The following is a 19,371-nucleotide window of genomic DNA, read 5'->3' as shown; positions in this document are numbered from 1 at the left end:
TACCCGTGTAATACAATATACGGAGCTTTCTACTCCCTCCGTTTCATGACATAGAGCATATATAAATCTCATAAACTTTGATCAAGTTTGTAAAAAATATTTACATCTAGAATCTTAAACATATATGATTAAATTTATCATTAGATGTAGTTTCATATTTTATATATTTGATATTACGTATAAATAGACTTGTCTCAACGAAGGAAGTATCATGTTAAAATCATGCTTTACCAAGGCAAGGCACTATCTGTTACGTATTTAGGACTCAGCCTATGGACAACTTGTTTTGGAGATTACTAGTAAATATGTCCGTGCGTTGCAACGGGTTCATTGTAGAGCAAATACCTAGGTGCAGCAAGCATATCTAATCATGTGTATGCAATTAAGCTAATTAATAACTGAAGAAAGAGCAGAATATATGAAACTTGAAGAATTACTCCAGCATCATGTCCAAGAATTACGGTAACCAAGTCAAAGCCACAATTTTCAGGTATATGTAATCAGCAACATGAAATTTCTTGGTCTAATCCTTGGCTAGTAACATTATTTTTACAAAAAAAGTAAACAGAAGCAGGGGCTTGTATCATATAAGCGAAACTGAAATTGTGAGCAATCGGAAGTAGCACCAATTTTAAGAAAAAATAAACTGAAACAGGGGTAGATCCAAGGTGGGGGGATCAATTACATTCATTATAAAGCAAGGCAAACAAAGGAAAATTGGTTGAATTCATGCAGCAACGAGCATGCATGACCTTTGGTAACCTCTAAATTTATCAAATCAATCATGTATTTTTGTGTAACATCTTCTTTTGGAATAAAAAACTATGACCCATTAAATATGATAATTTGAACATAGTCTTATTAACTCACATTTTCTTTTGAAATCTCCTAACAACACAAAAGAATTCAGTCGACACAATAAAGTCAGTCACACATCAAATCTTGGGGCATGCATAACCTATTGCATTTGGGAGACGGGTTGTAGGGAGCCCTTTGTTTCAGCGATCTATTCCAGATTCTTTCAGTGGCATGTTGGTAAGTTATTCAGTACATGAATTTTGTCACAAGCATCATTTATTTCAGCGTCTATCTGAATATACTGCGCAACTGTTTGGCTGCGTGCTCTGTTTCTGGAGCGGAGCAGTAGCTACTCCACTACACTTATCTTTGTGTAGCGGCATAAGCAGATTTACATATTCCACTTGTGTACAAAGGGCGGCAGCAGCAGATTAACATTACAATCTACGCTTGTTTGATGTGTCAACAGATTAACATTATAATCCTAATACACCCACCCACGTTCTATCAGTCTTAGAATATGGCCATCATGCCCCCTCTCTCTTTAACAGACCCACTCACTTAACTCTGAATCACTTAGCAGCATACATTATTATTTCCCTGTTCTTAACGCAATCACTTTAAGAAAGCAACATGCTTCACAACTATATAAATGCCCGTGTGGGGTCTGACTAATCTAATACGCACACAAATGATCAATCCAGCTAAGCACATTCAGATTCTAACCATGCAAGGTATGAATTCATTGATTCTGAGCATCATGTAGTTCCATCTGTTAACCAACAAATACTAACGAATGGGAACTCGTGGAATTGAGAAAGAAGATTAAACCTCAGGAAATATTGAGTGGTCCTTCTTGCATCGTGGCATTTGGCTGGAGTACCACTACCATGGCAAGCTGGGGGGGGGGGGGGGGGGCTTCCATATCTTGAGCATCTCAGCATTCTTGTTTGAGAATTGGGTATTGTGATCTGCCAACATCCCCTGCAAAAACCATGGCAAATTAAACTACCTCTCAGAGATCTGAAGAACGGGAAAATTAATATATACTCTGAAATCAAATGGCACATGTGGTTAGCAATCTAGAAATCAAAGTACAAATCCAAATCTACAAGCATCCAAATCCAAATATCTTTCACTTGAGCTGGTCGGGCTTTGTCCTTCCTCATCTCTGTTGCGCCCCAATCCAAATCCATGGCAGAGAAGGGGATCTCGGAGGTTGGCACAATCCCTGAACAAATTGATATCCATTGTTTGCCTGAAAATAATTTTGTAGTTAAATTTCAGCAAACACTTTGTTTGCCCGAAATCTGAATATTATGGAGATAGGTGGAGTGGGATACAGGGGGCCGACGAGTAGGGGGGACATACCGAGCGGCAAGTAGGAGGCGTGTGCTGTCGAGGGGGCTGGGCGCCATCTTCAACAGGTCTGTGGGATGGACGCCGACGACCAGCTCGTCTGTGTTCCCCTCATGCCCGACGAGCAGCTCGTCCGTGCTTCCCGCATGGCGGACGAGCAGCTACAGCCGGTGTCGCGCGAGATGTGATGGATCCTATCGATCTTGTCCAGATTCGGTGACGGCAGAGCAAGCACGGGCACCGCTGACCGAAGGGATGGTGGAGCAAACGGTGGTGGTATGGGGGCGCGGCGGCAGAGGAGCCGTCATGGACGGTCACAGCGCTGGCGTTGACGACCCCGCCTCGATGCCTCTCCTCTGCTCGCCGCCATGGACGGTCACTGCATCGGCGTTGACTGCTCATGATCGCGGGCGTCTGACGCCCCGCGTCCGTGCCTCCCCTCTGCTCCTCCTCTCGCCTTGGACGATCGCCGCAGACAGAGATGCGGACGATGACGACAATGGCGCAGATACGGCCGCGCACTCGACGTGGTGGGCGCGGCTGGGCCCCCGCGAGCTCCAGCTCGACGGACCTCAAGCTGTCGTCGGATTCGGCCGGGAAATGGAGGGAATCGTCCATCCCCGACCTACGGTTGTTCCTGCCTCGCCGGAAGGCCGCCCCACGATGCCACTGTGCCTCCCGTCACCTCGCCGGTGCTGGAGATGGAGCGTCTGGAGCGTCTGGATAAGATGAGACAAAGGATCGCGATTGAAATTCTTACAAATGTAGGGGTATTTTTGAAACAATGAAGCTTTTTCTCATATCCACTTAGGAAGGGACTGCGGGTTGATTTCAACAAAACAGAAGTTTTTTTTTGTAAAATTGCCATGACGGACGGCAGAAGCGCTCCGCGCTTTATTATTAGGGGAGATTTGCTACCAGAAGTTTGCTCCACATAAGTTTCATTATAATCAAATTAGAGTAGCAAATCAATCGACGAGATATAGCTGTACTGAGGGTGTGCTGCTGTTGGCTTCATTGAGAGTTGCTTGTACACTCATGTTATTTGGGCGTAGAAGATTCTAAACCACTCCTTGCGCTAAGCTCTCCTTGCGCTCCCACCTCGCGCCGCTGGCCACTCCGGCCGCGGCGGCCACCCACCAAGCACTTATGGCCGGCCGGGGCGCGGCAATATCCGGCGGTTCCCCGGCTGCCCTTGCTCCTTCCGGCGTATGCCCGCGCGACACCTCCCTGCCCCACGGTCCGTCGGCGGTGTCGCCTCAAGGGCTCCCTCGCCCGCTGTCAGATCCTGGATCCACGTCGCGGATCCTGCTCCAGGGTGAATGCTCCACCGCCGCGACTGTCAGTCCGCTCGGCGTCTCCTCCCCTTCACCGCTAGCTGTCCTAGGGAGGGATCCGCGGACTCTGCCGTCCTCCTCTGTTCCCACGGAGGCTGAGCTCCTCCCGGCGCCGCGCGTTAGGTCCATCATCATCGACCCTTCATCGGGAGCTGAACTTGTCATTTCGGGGTCGGATCCTAGCTGGATCGAGGTGGCCCGTCGGGGTCAGTGCATTGCCTCATCTCTAGACACGCGGGGCACATTGCCAACCGGTGCCCTCAGAATCCCAGGATCCACGGTCGAGGGGGATCCGCTAGGGATAGGTTGGGTCCGGCTGCTCCCGCCATTCCGCTGCACGCACGCCTTCGCTTCCCTCCTCCACCTCCCACCACCATGGCGCCGCTCGCTCCCTCCATGCTCCACCACCTCGATCCGGCACGCCGCCCCAGGGAGAGCCGCTCCACCATCGTGCCCTCCCCTGCAGTTGACCAGGCCGTCTTCTTCCTCCGTAGCCACGCCGTCACTCTGTCGGTGGCTGACGGAGTCAATGCCACTTCCCCGATGGCTGTGGGGAAAGCTCTGGAGGCCCAGCTCTCCGTGCCGGTGCACTCGCTGCGAGTCACGGCTCACCACCCAGAGCACTTTTTCGTCATCTTCACGCAGCCGGCTCACCAAGTTAACGCCGTGCGCCGGGGTTCCATTCGCGTAGACGGCGCCTGTTTCAACATCGTGCCGTGGCACGAGCACGACCACGCCACGTTCGATTCTCTTCTGCTGCACGTACATGTCGTCATCGAGAAGGTTCCGATGCACTTTTGGTCGGTGGAGGGGGCGGAGGAGATCCTCGGCAGGCGGGTGCGCGTCGACCGCCTCGATAGCCGGACCCTCGAGCGGGGTCACACCAAGACCTTTGCCTGTCGGGTCTGGGCGAGAGACGTCGCCGACATTCCTACAATACACACGCTGGGGGTGCTTCCTTGCGGTGCCGGGCGGGTGGAGGAGATGGAGGGGTTCTCTCCCCCCACACAGACGGGTTGCTCCACCACCGGCGTCGACGGAGTATTCCATGCTCATCCACGTTGACAGAGTCGAGGACTGGACGCCGCCCTCCCCACGCTCCTCCCACTCGGGCCAGAGCGGCCTCCCGTTGTCTGGCTCCGACGACGACGCCGCTCCCTTCCCGGTGGTGGCCCTGCGTCATGGACGATGGGTGTTGAGGACGGCCACAGGACCGACCGGCTGCATCGCCTCGCTCGCGCCCCGATTGCCAACCTGGGTTGCCGTGGCGTGCCTCGGGCACACCTTTCGAGGGACCACGACGGTGATGGAGGGCCGGGGGGAGGCGTCCACGGGTCATGGAAGGACGTCCTCCTACGCCGCGGCAGCTCGCTAGCACCACCTCGCGCTGCACCTTCGCAGCGTCGTCGCAGCCGCTTCCCGCCAGCCAGGCGTAGATCGAGGGAGTCATCGAGGCGTCGCTCGGGGGCCGGGAGGGCCCCTGCGTCGGCAAGATGCCAGCCGAAACAACACAGATCTATCCCTACCCCACCAAGGTTTGCCGGGGAGACCGGCTCCGACGCCGCGGCCATCCAGGCCGGCTCTGTCGCGAAGGGCAACCTCGGCGGGAAAGACCCGGTCGAGGACTTCTTCAGGACGGCGAAGAGGCCCTCCATCGCCTCTCTCGTCGTAGACGGCATGGCGGCCGACGTCCACAATGCTGCAGAGGCAGCGGTTGCGGCCCCTCTCGAGTTCGACGAGGCCCCACTGCTCCACGGTTCCGTCGACGCCATGCAACTAGACGCCTTCAGTCCTACACTGTCGGGTGCAACTTCCGACTTGGGCCAGTTCAGCACAGCCACTCCCTCGTCGGCTCACACCATGGAGGTGCAGCTTGGGGCGGTCACGTGCCGCGTCAGTCAGTTGGAGACTGGAGAGCCCGTTGCTAGGCCTGAGTCGCGGGGCCTCTTCCGGGAAGCTAAGCAGCCGTTGATCAGCGCTACTCCTGCGCGTCGCCCGGCGGTGCCGCCAAAGAGCAGGGCCACCTCCACCCCAACACGTTACAACGCGAGGCAGGCGGCCAATGTGACGACGGTGCCGGTGGCGCAGCGCGCTTCCCTGTGCCTTGTCAAGGAGCTTGGCTTGCTCGGCCCTAGGGACAAGATGACGGAGGATGTGGAAAGGGTGCTCTTGCACCGCTTCGACGAACCCCTGTCCGACAGTGACATTTCTGTCATCGCCAGGCTGACTCGCCTGGACAGTGAGGCTCTCCGGGTGTAGCTATGTTAGCAAGCTTTAGTTTTTCTCTCCGATGGCGACCGATTCACGATCGGTTTAAGGCAGGTTTCCTTTCAGTTCCAAAGGACAGTAGGCTAGTAGTTCTCCGCCGGCGCGTCTTGGGATCTGCTGGTTGGCGCCGGTTTCCAAATAGTATGTTGACTGTGTTGGTCTTGGGCCAGAGGCCAAATAGTCTTAGTCATCAGAGCTACTTTGGTGTTTTAGATGTGTGCCAAAATCCAACCCATCATGTGCTGGAATGTTCATGGCCTTAACAACCCAGCCAAGAGGACTGCGGTCGGGGAGATGGCAGCTGCTCACCGCGTCGCCATCCTCTGCCTGCAGGAGACCAAGATCGCAGCTTGGTCACCTGAGTTAGTTCTCGAGGTTGGGGGTTCTAAGCTAACGGAGTGTATTGATCTCCCGGCTATAGGAACTTGCGGGGGGGCATCCTATGGGACAAAGAGCTAGCTGTAGTAACATCGCATGTCGTTGGGGTCTTCGCCATCACAGCTAGGGTGACCTTCCTCGGGCAGTCCGAGAGCTTCTGGTTACCGTCGGTCTACGGCCCGACGGATGACGTTAGAAAGGAAAACTTCTTACGGGAATTATCCCTCTCGGCGCCCCCTGCTACCGTACCCTGGCTCATCAATGGGGATTTCAACCTCATCTACGAGGCGCGAGACAAGAACAATGCCAACCTCAGCCGTAGGCTAATGGGCAGGTTCAGATCAGCCATTGACACGGTAGGACTGAAAGAGATTAGATGTAAGAACCATAGATACACGTGGAGTAACGAGCGGCAAGACCCTACACTTGTGAGCATCGACAAGTTCTTCTGCAATACCTCTTGGGAATGCAACTTCCCCTCGGTCTCCCTCCATGCGGCGTCCACAACGACGTCAAACCACTGCCCGCTAATTCTAGCTGACACATCGGCCTCCCCTCGCACTGCTCTTTTCAAATTCGAAAACTTGTGGCCGAGCTTCCCTCGCTTCCATGTCACGGTGGAAACGGCATGGAATAGGCTGGTGCAATCCACGTGCCCTTTCCAACGATTTAGCACAAAGATGACGAGGACAGCTTGTGACCTAAAAACTTGGAGCAAGGGTTTCTTCAGCCAGGCCAAGCTACAATTCCTCCTTGCTGCGGAAATCGTGCTTCGCCTGGATGTGGCACAGGAAAGCCGACGCCTCTCAGACGCGGAATTCAACCTCCGAAAGCTTCTCAAGCTACGTCTGTTGGGGCTTGCGGCCTTAGAGCGAGCTCGTCAGCGCCAAGCTTCCCGTCTCACTTGGCTCCGGCTTGGAGACGCGGGCACCAAATTTTTCCATGCCAAGGCAACGGACAGGAAACGCAAGAACTTCATTCACTGCCTCCAGGTTGACGATGAGGTTATCAAGGCGCACAGTGAAAAGGAAGAGGCCATCCATCACCACTTCCAACAGACCATGGGTAGCAGGGCCGATCGACCACTGCAATTGGACTGGTCCATCTTCGATCTGCCATCCGTCCATAATAGAGGTTTAGACAACCCTTTCTCGGAGGAGGAGGTATGGGAGGCAATTAAAGCATCACCGGCGGAGAAGGCACCTGGGGCGGATGGATTCTCGGGGACTTTCTTCACGTCCTGCTGGTCCATAGTTAAGGAGGACATCATGCGAGTTTTCAGTAGTTTCTACGACCTAGCTAGAGGGGATTCCGACAAGTTAAATACTGCTATGTTGATGCTGCTACCGAAGAAAGAGGGTGCAACAACGGTTGAGGACTTCAGACATATCAGTCTAATTCACTCCGTAGCTAAACTCATCACCAAAGTCCTATCAAGACGACTTACCACGGTGCTCAGCAGCATCATCTCCCCGGCGCAATCAGCTTTTTTACGTGCAAGTCCACACAACATAGCTTACTATATGTGCATAATATAGTTAGATCGCTTCACAGGAAGAAGAAACCAGCCCTGCTGCTTAAGCTAGACATCGCGAAAGCTTTCGATAGCGTTTCATGGGAATATCTGCTCGAGGTTCTACAACAGCTAGGGTTCCCGGCGAGCTGGCGTGACTGGATGTCACTGCTGCTTTGCACGGCCTCTTCGGCCGTCATGTTGAACGGCACTGCCGATAGATTCTTCAACCACCAGAGGTGCTTACGACAGGGGGACTCAATTTCACCGCTTCTATTCATCATCGCCATCGACACCGTGCACCGGCTACTGGAGAAGGCAACGGAGATGCACCTGCTAGCACCGTTGCCAGGCAGGGACATCTCTCTCCGAGTGAGCCTTTATGCGGACAACGTCGTCATCTTCGCAAATCCGGTTAGGGAAGAAATTGAAGCGCTCATGGCTGTTCTGCGGGACTTCGGGCACGCGTCTGGACTGCACATCAATCCAATAAAATCCACTGCGTCAGCCATCCGCTGTGACGACATAGACCTCCAACAAATTCTAGCAAACTTCGGAGGGACTGTTGTCGGTTTCCCGCTAAGATACCTAGGATTGCCGATCACACTGTCCAGGCTACGAATAGTTCATATTCAGTTTATCTTGGACATAATTAGGCCTAGACTAGCAGGATGGAAGGGGAAGCTGTTGAATATCGCCGGCAGGCGCGTCCTGGTGCGTAGTGTCCTCACAGCCTTACCAACTTTTGCACTTTCACTGCTAAGGGCACCCAGGAAGTTCTTCGATGAGGTAGACAAGGCTAGGTGACGATTTCTTTGGGCACAAGATGAGGGCGAATATGATGGAGGGAAGTGCAAAGTAAACTGGCCGGTCGTTTGCTCCCGAGTGGAGAACGGGGGTTTGGGCATCCTAGACCTAAACCGTTTCAGTAGAGCCCTTAGGCTGCGGTGGCTTTGGCTAGCCTGGACGAGCCCAGACAGGCCATGGCGAGGCATGGCACTGCCATGCGATGAAGCCGACAGGGCTCTTTTTAACGCTTCAACGACAGTCGTCCTCGGCAACGGCACAAAAGGCATCCTTTTGGCACTGCTCTTGTACGGGAGCGGGAAGCCTAAAGACATCTTTCCCATCTCTCTTCAGGCACTCCAGGAGGAAGCATAGAACAGTAAAGGAGGCGCTAACCAACAACAACTGGTTAGCAGACCTCGCCCATGGTAACACTACGCACCTATGGGAGGAGGCGATTAGGCTTCATAGATGGCTCCAGGATAGGGATCTTCACCTACAGGAAGGCACTAGCGACACTATCAAATGGAACCTAGAGGCATCAGGGAAGTATACAGCACGCTCTGTGTACAAGGCACAATTTCAAGGAGTCATGAAATCAGACTTCAAGAGGATGATCTGGACAACTTGGGCGCCCCTCGGTTGAAGATATTTGCCTGGCTACTTCTCAAAAACAAATTGTGGTGCAACGATCGACTGCAGCGACGGGGCTGGGCCAATGGGTATTTGTGCCAACTGTGTCTTCGGAACCTAGAAACATCGGCACACTTGTTTTGGCAATGTCCGATGTCACTAGAGATCTGGACACACGCCGCCTTGCAGGCCGGCTGCGCCTCGTTACACCCAGGCGCATGGGTCGAGAAGAGGAGGTCATCTGACATAGTCGCCACGATGGTAGCAACAGCTATGCCAATACACCGCAAGGCCATCAGGACGATGATCATCCTGATCCTGTCTGAGATTTGGAAGCAGAGAAATGATTGCACCTTCACACACAAGCAAGCGCAGCTACAAGATCTGAAGAATGCACTCACAAGGACCGTTGAACTCTGGAGACAGGCGGGAACGACGTTCTTGGAGCACCCTTTCTGGGATCTGCCATGAAATATCTACCCTGTAATTTTTTTTTGGATTCTGTTTCCTGTTCTTTTCTTTTTTCTCCTTGATCTTTAGATCACCACCATCACTGTTTTGGTTAGCCGCACTTCTCTCTGCTTCAATTCAATATATGCCAGCGTCTAGCTGGATCTTTCAAAAAAAAAAAGAGCCGCTTGTATTGAGGTTGTCTTGCCTCTCGATTTTAACTCTGCATTAATTCCCCGCAAAAAAAACACAAAATAATTGAAATTAAACCCCCTTTTTGCGGTGAAAAAATAAAACTCCTATTAGCCATGAAAAAATGGTAATCATCACAGGTGACCGGACAGGAAAACAGCGGCAGCGCGCTGTAGCTAAAGAAAAGGAAGAGATAACTGGCACGTCGAAATAGTCGGCAGCAGCGACTGGAACAGGCCATCGACGGAACCAAACAAGAGGAACAGTGCCCCGCAGTAGTATAATATTTGGCGGCACAGTGCGCGGCCACGGGAAATTCCTCCGAGACGAGCGAGGCGACGTCACTCCGGTCGTTGCTCCCATCGGGAGTTGGAGGGAGCAGCGGAGCAGGTGCGGGTCCGACCCGGACCGGACCCCGATCTGATCGGCCTCCACAGTGCCCCCGGTCGGCTCCCACCCACGCACGCACGGCGCAGCCCATTTACGTATCCACATGCGCGCCGCCCACGGAGCCGTACGTCCATCCAGCCTCCTCGCGCCCCTGGCCCGTTCCGTGACGGGACGATTACACGTTGAGATCAGATCATCACCGTTCAAATCCCTGACTAAATATAAGTACGGCGCTGCCGCATTAGTACTCTCTTATCTCCTCGAGTCCTTTGTAGTTTTGCTGGCTTGGTAGTGGCACCACGCTGCCACTTGGTGCACCACGTTGAGATCAAATCACCATTCAAATCCTTAAATTAATCGTGTTTGCTGTACATAGATGGCAACACGTAATTTTTCCCCGCATCCGTCTGTGAACAGAGAGTGAACAGAGAGGACGAGTCCATAGGTAAAGATGTGGGAGAACGTCATTCAGCCGTGTCATGTATATGCCCGCAAGTAAATTCAATTTCAAATGTATTCCGATTCAACGCGTTGGACCATACCAGGGTCAGATCGCATGACAATCATCACAACTAAAAAAGTCAAATATGCTTAGTTTTAAATGCCCGGGTTCAAAAGAACATTAGTGCGGCAGTATGTGTTTTTGTCGTGCAATCCCAGCCGTGTGCTCCCTGATCAAGGAGGTGTTGTTGCCATCATGTAGGCAACCTCTGCCTCCGTGTCCGCGTCCGCCTTCCTCGGAGTAGAGCGTAAAATTCTTATGTTCATGTAACCATATGTGAATGTTTTTTTTCAAAAGGTTTTGTCTTTGTGCTCCATGTCATGGAACAGATCAATGCTAGTGGTCAATCATGCATCGCACAACAGCTCGTCCTCTTACATGTTGAAACTTTCTCCTCTACCCTTCTTAATATTATCGGTTGTATCATCTCGACGATCGTCGTCACCCTCCTCCTCCTCCTCCGCCTGCTGCTCTCCGACGGTCCGATGTTGTTGTTGATGTGTGGCATCGTCGGTCTGGATGTAGGATTCTTGCGTGACCGTCTTTGTGTAGAACTATTGCTCTTGGTAGTTGTCGGACTAGGTGGGATCCGAGTCTTCCACATGCCCATCCTCATGCCCCCCTCCTCCTTGCCTCCTTAATGGATGGTCTCGAGTATCTCATGTCCGCGTCGTACGCCGGCTCCCCCGCTCTAGGCATTGCAGCGAATAGTGTGAGGGCACCCATGTGCTCCTTGTCCGTCGTCCGCGCTCGGACAAGATATGACGAAGAATACTTAGAGAAGAATGGCACCGCGTTAACAACGACGATGTAGGTGTAGGATCCAAAATATGTCTAGAGGAGGGGTGATTAGACTAATTGACCAAATTAAAAACTTAGTCTTTTCCTAATTTTAGTCAAGTGTAAGTTTTAGCAATTGTAGCAAGTCAAGCACATCCTACACATGCAAGTCTAAGAGTATAGTAGCGGAAAGTAAAGACATGCACATGTAAGTAGAGGGTAGGGATAGGTAGACCAAACGCAAAGATGACACTGAGATTTTTGGCGTGGTTTCGATAGGTGGTGCTATCGTACATCCATGTTGATGGAGACTTCAACACACGGAGGGTAACGCCCGCGAGAGTCCTTGGAGGGCTCCACCCACGAAGTGTCCACGAAAAAGCCACCTTGTCTATTCCACCATGGCTTACATCCATGAAGGACTAGCATCACTCGGGGTAGACCTTCACGAAGTAGGCGATCTCCTTGCCCTTACAAACTTCTTGATTCAACTCCACACGTAGTCGGAGGCTCTCAAACAACACCTAGCCAGTCTAGGAGACACCACTATCCAAAAGGTAATAGATGTGGTAGTATGATGAACTCCTTGCTCTTGTGCTTCAAAAGATAGTCTTCTCGACACTCAAGCACTCTCTCACGGATTAGGCTTGGGTAGAATAGATTGATTGGATGGAAAGCAACTTGGGGAGGCTAGAAATCTAGATTCATATGGTAGGAATGGAATATATTCATTTCAACACATGATAGGTGGCTCTCTCTCACAAAAATGGATGGGGCAAGTGTTGGTTTGTTCTGAGTGCTTTCTCTACGAATGAGAGGCGGGTGAAGGGGTATATATAAGCATCTCCAAAAATCCAATTGTTACAACATTATTGCCGAACTCGCTGGAACCAGAGTAAAAACTCAGTTGCACCGACTAGTGCAAAATATGATAACTTTTGGCGTTTCGGTGAGACCAATATATAAATCTCGGTGCGTCCCATTTTGGCTGGCCTAGGAAGTTACCTCTTTCGGTGTCACCGGTTCCTAATACTCAGAGATTGTGTTTTTTAGAAATGGGACAACAGAAAGTTGGTCACTGATTTCGGCGTCACCGAAATGGAAATTGGTGGTACCGAGATTGTTGGGTTGGTTGCGGATTTTGTCTAGGGTTAAACTTGGTAGGGCCGATTTGGAAATATTGGTGGCACCGAATTTGGACTTTGGGGTTTGGACAAAATATTTGTAGGAGAATTTCCTGAGTATTTTTGGTGGCTAATCTCTAAGCACTTGAGCAACAAGATCATTATAGACACCTCATCCCCTTTTAATAGTATTGGCTTTCCTATGGACTCAAGTGTGATTTCTCACAAAATGCAAAATGTAGAGTTTTGAAGCTTGTTGTCAATAAATGTTCCTTGCATCTAGGGGACGTCCTCACAATCCTTAGCCAATCCATTCCTTGAAATTTTACTGAAATATACTTGGTATAATCATCAGTCCAATGAAGTATATGTTGTTATTAATTATCAAAACCACATAGGGAGAAGTAGTGCTTTCAGTAGGGCCCCGTACCTGCAGGGGTTCCAAGGTGCTTGGCAGCGTAGTAGTACAAAGGTTTGTGAGGCTCAGGCCAAGGCGTCGCCATTTGTACTGTGGTCACACCCGTTTTGTCGCGTCCGTCATGGCCACGCTGACCACCTCATCCGCCATGATCTTCATGTTGGAAATATGCCCTAGAGGCAATGATAAAATAGTTATTATTATATTTCCTGTTTCAAGATAATCGTTTATTATCCATGCTATAACTGTATTGAATGAAAACATAGATACATGTGTGGATACATAGACAAAACAATGTCCCTAGCAAGCCTCTAGTTGGCTAGCCAGTTGATCAAGGATGGTCAAGTTTTTTGACTATATGCAAGTGTTGTCACTTGATAAGTGGATCACATCATTAGGAGAATCATGTGATGGACTAGACCCAAACTATGAACGTAGCATGTGATCGTGTCATTTTGTTGCTATTGTTTTCTGCGTGTCAAGTATTTATTCCTATGACCATGAGATCATATAACTCACTGACACCGGAGAAATACCTTGTGTGTATCAAACATCGCAAGTAACTGGGTGACTATAACAGTACTCTACAGGTATCTCCAAAGGTGTCCGTTTATTTAGTATGGATCAAGACTGGGATTTGTCGAGGTATCTCGGGGTCCACTCGGTAATACAACATCACAACCAAGCCTTGCAAGCAATGTGACTAAGTGTAAGTCACGGGATCTTGTATTACAGAACGAGTAAAGAGACTTGCTGGTAACGAGATTGAAATAGGTATACGGATACCGACGATAAGATCTTCGGAGAATATGTAGGATCCAATATGGGCATCCAGGTACCGCTATTGTATATTGATCGAGGAGTGTCTCGGCTCATGTCTACATAGTTCTCGAACCCGCAGGGTTTGCACACTTCAGGTTCGATGATGTTTTAGTATAGTTGAGTTATATGTGTGGTTACCGAATATTGTTCGGAGTCCCTGATGAGATCACAGACGTCACGAGAGTTTCCGGAATGGTCCGGAAACGAAGATTGATATATAGGATGGTTTCATTTGGTCACCAGAAAGTTTCGGGCATTTCCGGCAGTGTACCGGGAGTGACGAATGGATTTCGGGTGTTCACCGGGAGGGGCCCACCCACCCGGGAGTGAGCCCAATAACCCTAGGGTGGCGCACCAGCCCTTAGTGGGCTGGTGGAGCCAACCCAAGAGGGCTATGGCACCACAAGTGAAAAAACCAAAGGAAAGAAGAAAAATAGGAAAGAGGGAGGTGGGAAGGAAGAGGAGGACTCCTCCTTCCCAAACCGAATTGGAGGAGTCCTCCTCCCCCTTCGGCCGGCGCACCCTTGGGGCCCTTGTGCCCCAAGGATAGCCCCTCCCCTCCTCCTATATATACTCGTGGTTTTAGGGTTTTCGATACACAACTTTGCCACGTGCAACTCAAACCTATTCCACATAGTTTTGCCTCTAGATCGGATTTCTACGGAGCTCGGGTGGAGCCCTGCAGGAGTAGATTATCACCACCATCGGAGCGCCGTCACACTGGTGGAGAACTCATCTAATTCTCCGTCTCTCTTGCTGGATCAAGAAGGCCGAGATCGTCATCGAGTTGTACGTGTGCTGAACGCGGAAGTGTCGTTCGTTCGGCGCTAGATTGGAACGAATCGTGGGACGACTCTGATTTGAATCACGAAGTTGTACCACTACATCAACCGCGTTTCTTAACGCTTCCCGCTTAGCGATCTACAAGGGTACGTAGATCTAATCTCCTCTCGTAGATGGACATCACCATGATAGGTCTTCGTGTGCTAAGGAAATTTTTTGTTTCCCATGCAACGTTCCCCAACAATGGTATCAGAGCCATGTTCATGCGTAGATGTTATCTCGAGTAGAACACAAAGGTTTTGTGGACGTTGATGTTCGATTTGCTGCCCTCCTTAGTCTATTCTTGATTCGGCGGTATTGTTGGATTGAAGCGGCCCGGACCGACATTACTCGTACGCTTACGAGAGACTGGTTTCATCGACAGACATGCAACCTCGTTGCATAAAGATGACTGGCGGGTGCCTGTTTCTTCAACTTCAGTTGAATTGGTTTTGACCGAGGCGATATTTAGAGAGAGGTTAAATAGCAATTTGCACATCTGCATTGTGGTTTTTGCATAAGTAAGATGTGATCATACTAGATACCCATAGCAGCCACGTAAAACATGCAACAACAAATTAGAGGACGTCTAACTTGTTTTTGCAGGGTATGCTTGTGATATGATATGGCCAATGACGTGATGTGATATATTGGATGTATGAGATGATCATGTTGTAATAGTTAATAATGACTTGCACGTCGATGCTACGGCAACCGGCAGGTGTTGGGGAACGTGGCATGGGAAACAAAAAATTTCCTGCGCGCACGAAGACCTATCATGGTGATGTCCATCTACGAGAGGGGATTTCCGATCTACGTACCCTTGTAGATCGCGCAGCAGAAGCGTTAAGACACGCGGTTGATGTAGTGGAACGTCCTCAAGTCCCTCGATCCGCCCCGCGAACCGTCCCACGAACCGTCCCACGATCCGCTCTGATCTAGTGCCGAACGGACGGCACCTCCGCGTTCAGCACACGTACAACTCGACGATGATCTCGGCCTTCTTGATCCAGCAAGAGAGACGGAGAGGTAGATGAGGTTGGTGGTGATCTAATCTCAGCAGGGCTCCGTCCGAGCTCCGCAGAAACGCGATCTAGAGGTAAAACCGTGGAGGTATGTGGTCGGGCTGCCGTGGCAAAAGTTGTCTCAAATCAGCCCTAAAACCCCACTATATATAGGAGGGAGGGAGGGGAGGAGGCAGCCTCAAAACCTAAAGGTTTGGCCGAAATTGGAGGTGGAGGAGTCCTACTCCAATCCTACTTGGAGTAGGATTCCACCTTCCCACTTGGAAACTCTTTCCACCTTGTGTTTTTTCGTTCTCAAACCTTATGGGCCTTAGTGGGAACTTATTCCAGCCCACTAGGGGCTGATTTATCTCTTCCCATGGCCCATGAGACCCCTTGGGGCGTGACACCCCTCCTGATGGTCCCGGGCACCCCTCCCGGCACTCCGAGTACACTACCGATGAGCCCGAAACTTTTCTAGTAATGCACGAAAACCTTCCGGTACCCAAATGAGGTCATCCTATATATCAATCTTCGTTTCCGGACCATTCCGGAAACCCTCTTTACGTCCGTGATCTCATCCGGGACTCCGATCAATATTCGGTAACCAACCATATAACTCAAATACGCATAAAACAACGTCGAACCTTAAGTGTGCAGACCCTGCGGGTTCGAGAACTATGTAGACATGACCCAAGAGACTCCTCGGTCAATATCCAATAGCGGGACCTGGATGCCCATATTGGATCCTACATATTCTACGAAGATCTTATCGTTTGAACCTCAGTGCCAAGGATTCATATAATCCCGTATGTCATTCCTTTTGTCCTTCGGTATGTTACTTGCCCGAGATTCGATCGTCAGTATCCGCATACCTATTTCAATCTCGTTTACCGGCAAGTCTCTTTACTCGTTCCGTAATAGAAGATCCCGCAACTTACACTAAGTCACATTGCTTGCAAGGCTTGTGTGTGATGTTGTATTACCTAGTGGGCCCCGAGATACCTCTCCGTCATACGGAGTGACAAATTCCAGTCTTGATCCATACTAACTCAACGAACACCTTCGGAGATTCCTGTAGAGCATCTTTATAGTCACCCAGTTACGCTGCGACGTTTGATACACACAAAGCATTCCTCCGGTGTTAGTGAGTTATATGATCTCATGGTCATAGGAACAAATACTTGACAGGCAGAAAATAGTAGCAACAAAATGACACGATCAACATGCTACGTCTATTAGTTTGGGTCTAGTCCATCACATGATTCTCCTAATGATGTGATCCCGTTATCAAGTAACAACACTTGCCTATGGCCAGGAAACCTTGACCATCTTTTATCAACGAGCTAGTCAACTAGAGGCTTACTAGGGACAGTGTTTTGTCTATGTATCCACACAAGTATTGTGTTTCCAATCAATACAATTATAGCATGGCTAATAAACAATTATCATGAACAAAGAAATATAATAATAACTAATTATTATTGCCTCTAGGGCATATTTCCAACAGTCTCCCACTTGAACTAGAGTCAATAATCTAGTTCACATCACCATGTGATTTCAACGAATCCAACACCCATATAGTTCTGGGGTCTAATCACGTCTTGCTCGTGAGAGAGGTTTTAGTCAACGGTTCTGAAACTTTCAGATCCGTGCGTTCTTTACAAATCTTTATGTCATCTTATAGATGCTGCTACTACGTGCTATTCGGAAATGCTCCAAATATCTACTCTACTATACGAATCTGTTTCACTACTCATAGTTATTCGGATTAGTGTCAAAGCTTGCATCGACGTAACCCTTTACGACGAACTCTTTAACCACCTCCATAATCGAGAAAAATTCCTTAGTCTATTTAGTTACTAAGGATAACTTTGACCGTTGATCAGTGATTCAATCCTGGATCACTCTGTGTACCTCTTAACATACTTGCTGCAAGGCACACATCAGGTGCGGTACTCAGCATGGCATACTTTAGAGTCTACGGCTAAGGCATAGTGGACGACCTTCGTCTATTCTCTTTATTCTGCCGGGGTCGGGTTTTGAGTCTTACTCAAATTCAAACCTTTACAATGCAACCAAGAACTCCTTCTTTGCTGATCTATTTTGAACTCCTTCAAAAACTTGTCAAGGCATGCATCTTGTTGAAACTTTCATTAAGCACTTTCGATCTATCTCCATAGATCTTTGATGCTAGACGTTCATGTAGCGCAATCCAGGTATTCCTTTGAAAAACTCCTTTCAAACAACATTGTATGCTTTACAGAAATTCTACATTACTTCTGATCCACAATATGTCAACCACATATTCTTATCAGAAATTCTATAGTGCTTACACTCACTTCTTTGGAAATACAAGTTTCTCATAAACCTTGTACAAACCCAAAATCTTTGATCATCTCATCAAAGTGTATATTCCAACTCCGAGATGCTTGCACCAGTCCATTGAAGGATCGCTGGAGGTTGCATACTTGCTAGTATCTTTAGGATCGACAAAACCTCCTGGTTGTATCACATACAATGTTTGCTCAAGGAAACCATCGAGGAAACAATGTTTTGACATCCTATGTGCAATATTTCATAAATAATGCAGCAACTACTAACATAATTCTAATAGACTTTTAGCATCGCTACGAGTGAGAAAGTTTCATCATAGTCAACTGTTTGATCTTGTCGGAAACATCTTTGCGACAAGTCGAGCTTTTCTTCATAATGACTTATCACCATCATTGTCTGTCTTCCTTTTAAAGATCCATCTATACTCAATAGTCCTATGACCATCAAGTAGTTCTTCCAAAGTCTACACTTTGTTTTCATACATGGATCCTCTCTCAGATTTCATGGCTTCCAGCCATTTGTCGGAATCTGGGCCCACCATTGCTTTCTCCATAACTCGTAGGTTCACTGTTGCTCAACAACATGACCTCCAAGACAGGGTTACCGTACCACTCTGCAGTAGTACGCGACCTTGTCAACCTACGAGGCTTGTAGTAACTTGATCCGATGCTCGATGATCACCATCATCAGCTTTCACTTCAATTGGTGTAGGCGCCATAGGAACAACTTCCTGCGCCCTGCTACACACTGGTTGAAGTGATGGTTCAATAACCTCATCAAGTTCTACCACCCTCCCACTCAATTCTTTCGAGAGAAACCTTTCCTCGAGAAAGGATCCGTTTTAGAAACAAACACTTTGCTTTCGGATCTGAGATAGGAGATGTACCCAACTGTTTTGGATATCCTATGAAGATGCATTTATCCGCTTTGGGTTCGAGCTTATCAGACTGAAACTTTTTCACATAAGTGTCGAAGCCCCAAACTTTCAAGAAACAACAGTTTAGATTTCTCTAAACCTCAGTCTATACTGTGTCATCTCAACGGAAATACGCGGTGCCCTATTTAAAGTGAATGTTGTTGTCTCAAATGCATAACCCATAAACGATAGTGGTAATTTGATAAGAGACATCATAGTATGCACCATACCAAATAGTGCATGGCTATGACGTTCAGACACATCATCACACTATGATGTTCCAGGTGGCATGAACTGCGAAACAATTTCCACATTGTCTTAACTGCATACCAAAACTCGTAACTCAGATATTCATTTCTATGATCACATCTAGACAGTTTATCCTCTTGTTACGACGAACTTCACTCTGAAACAGAATTGAAGTTTTCAGTATTTCAGACTTGTGATTCATTAAGTAAATACTCTTGTATCTACTCAAATCGTCATTGAAGTAAGAACATAATGATATCCACTGCGTGCCTCAACACCCATTGGACTGCATA

The sequence above is a fragment of the Hordeum vulgare genome, chromosome 3H, assembly GCF_904849725.1.
Source record: "Hordeum vulgare subsp. vulgare chromosome 3H, MorexV3_pseudomolecules_assembly, whole genome shotgun sequence".
In the NCBI taxonomy this organism is placed as follows: Eukaryota; Viridiplantae; Streptophyta; class Magnoliopsida; order Poales; family Poaceae; genus Hordeum; species Hordeum vulgare.
This window is presented reverse-complemented; position numbering follows the sequence as displayed.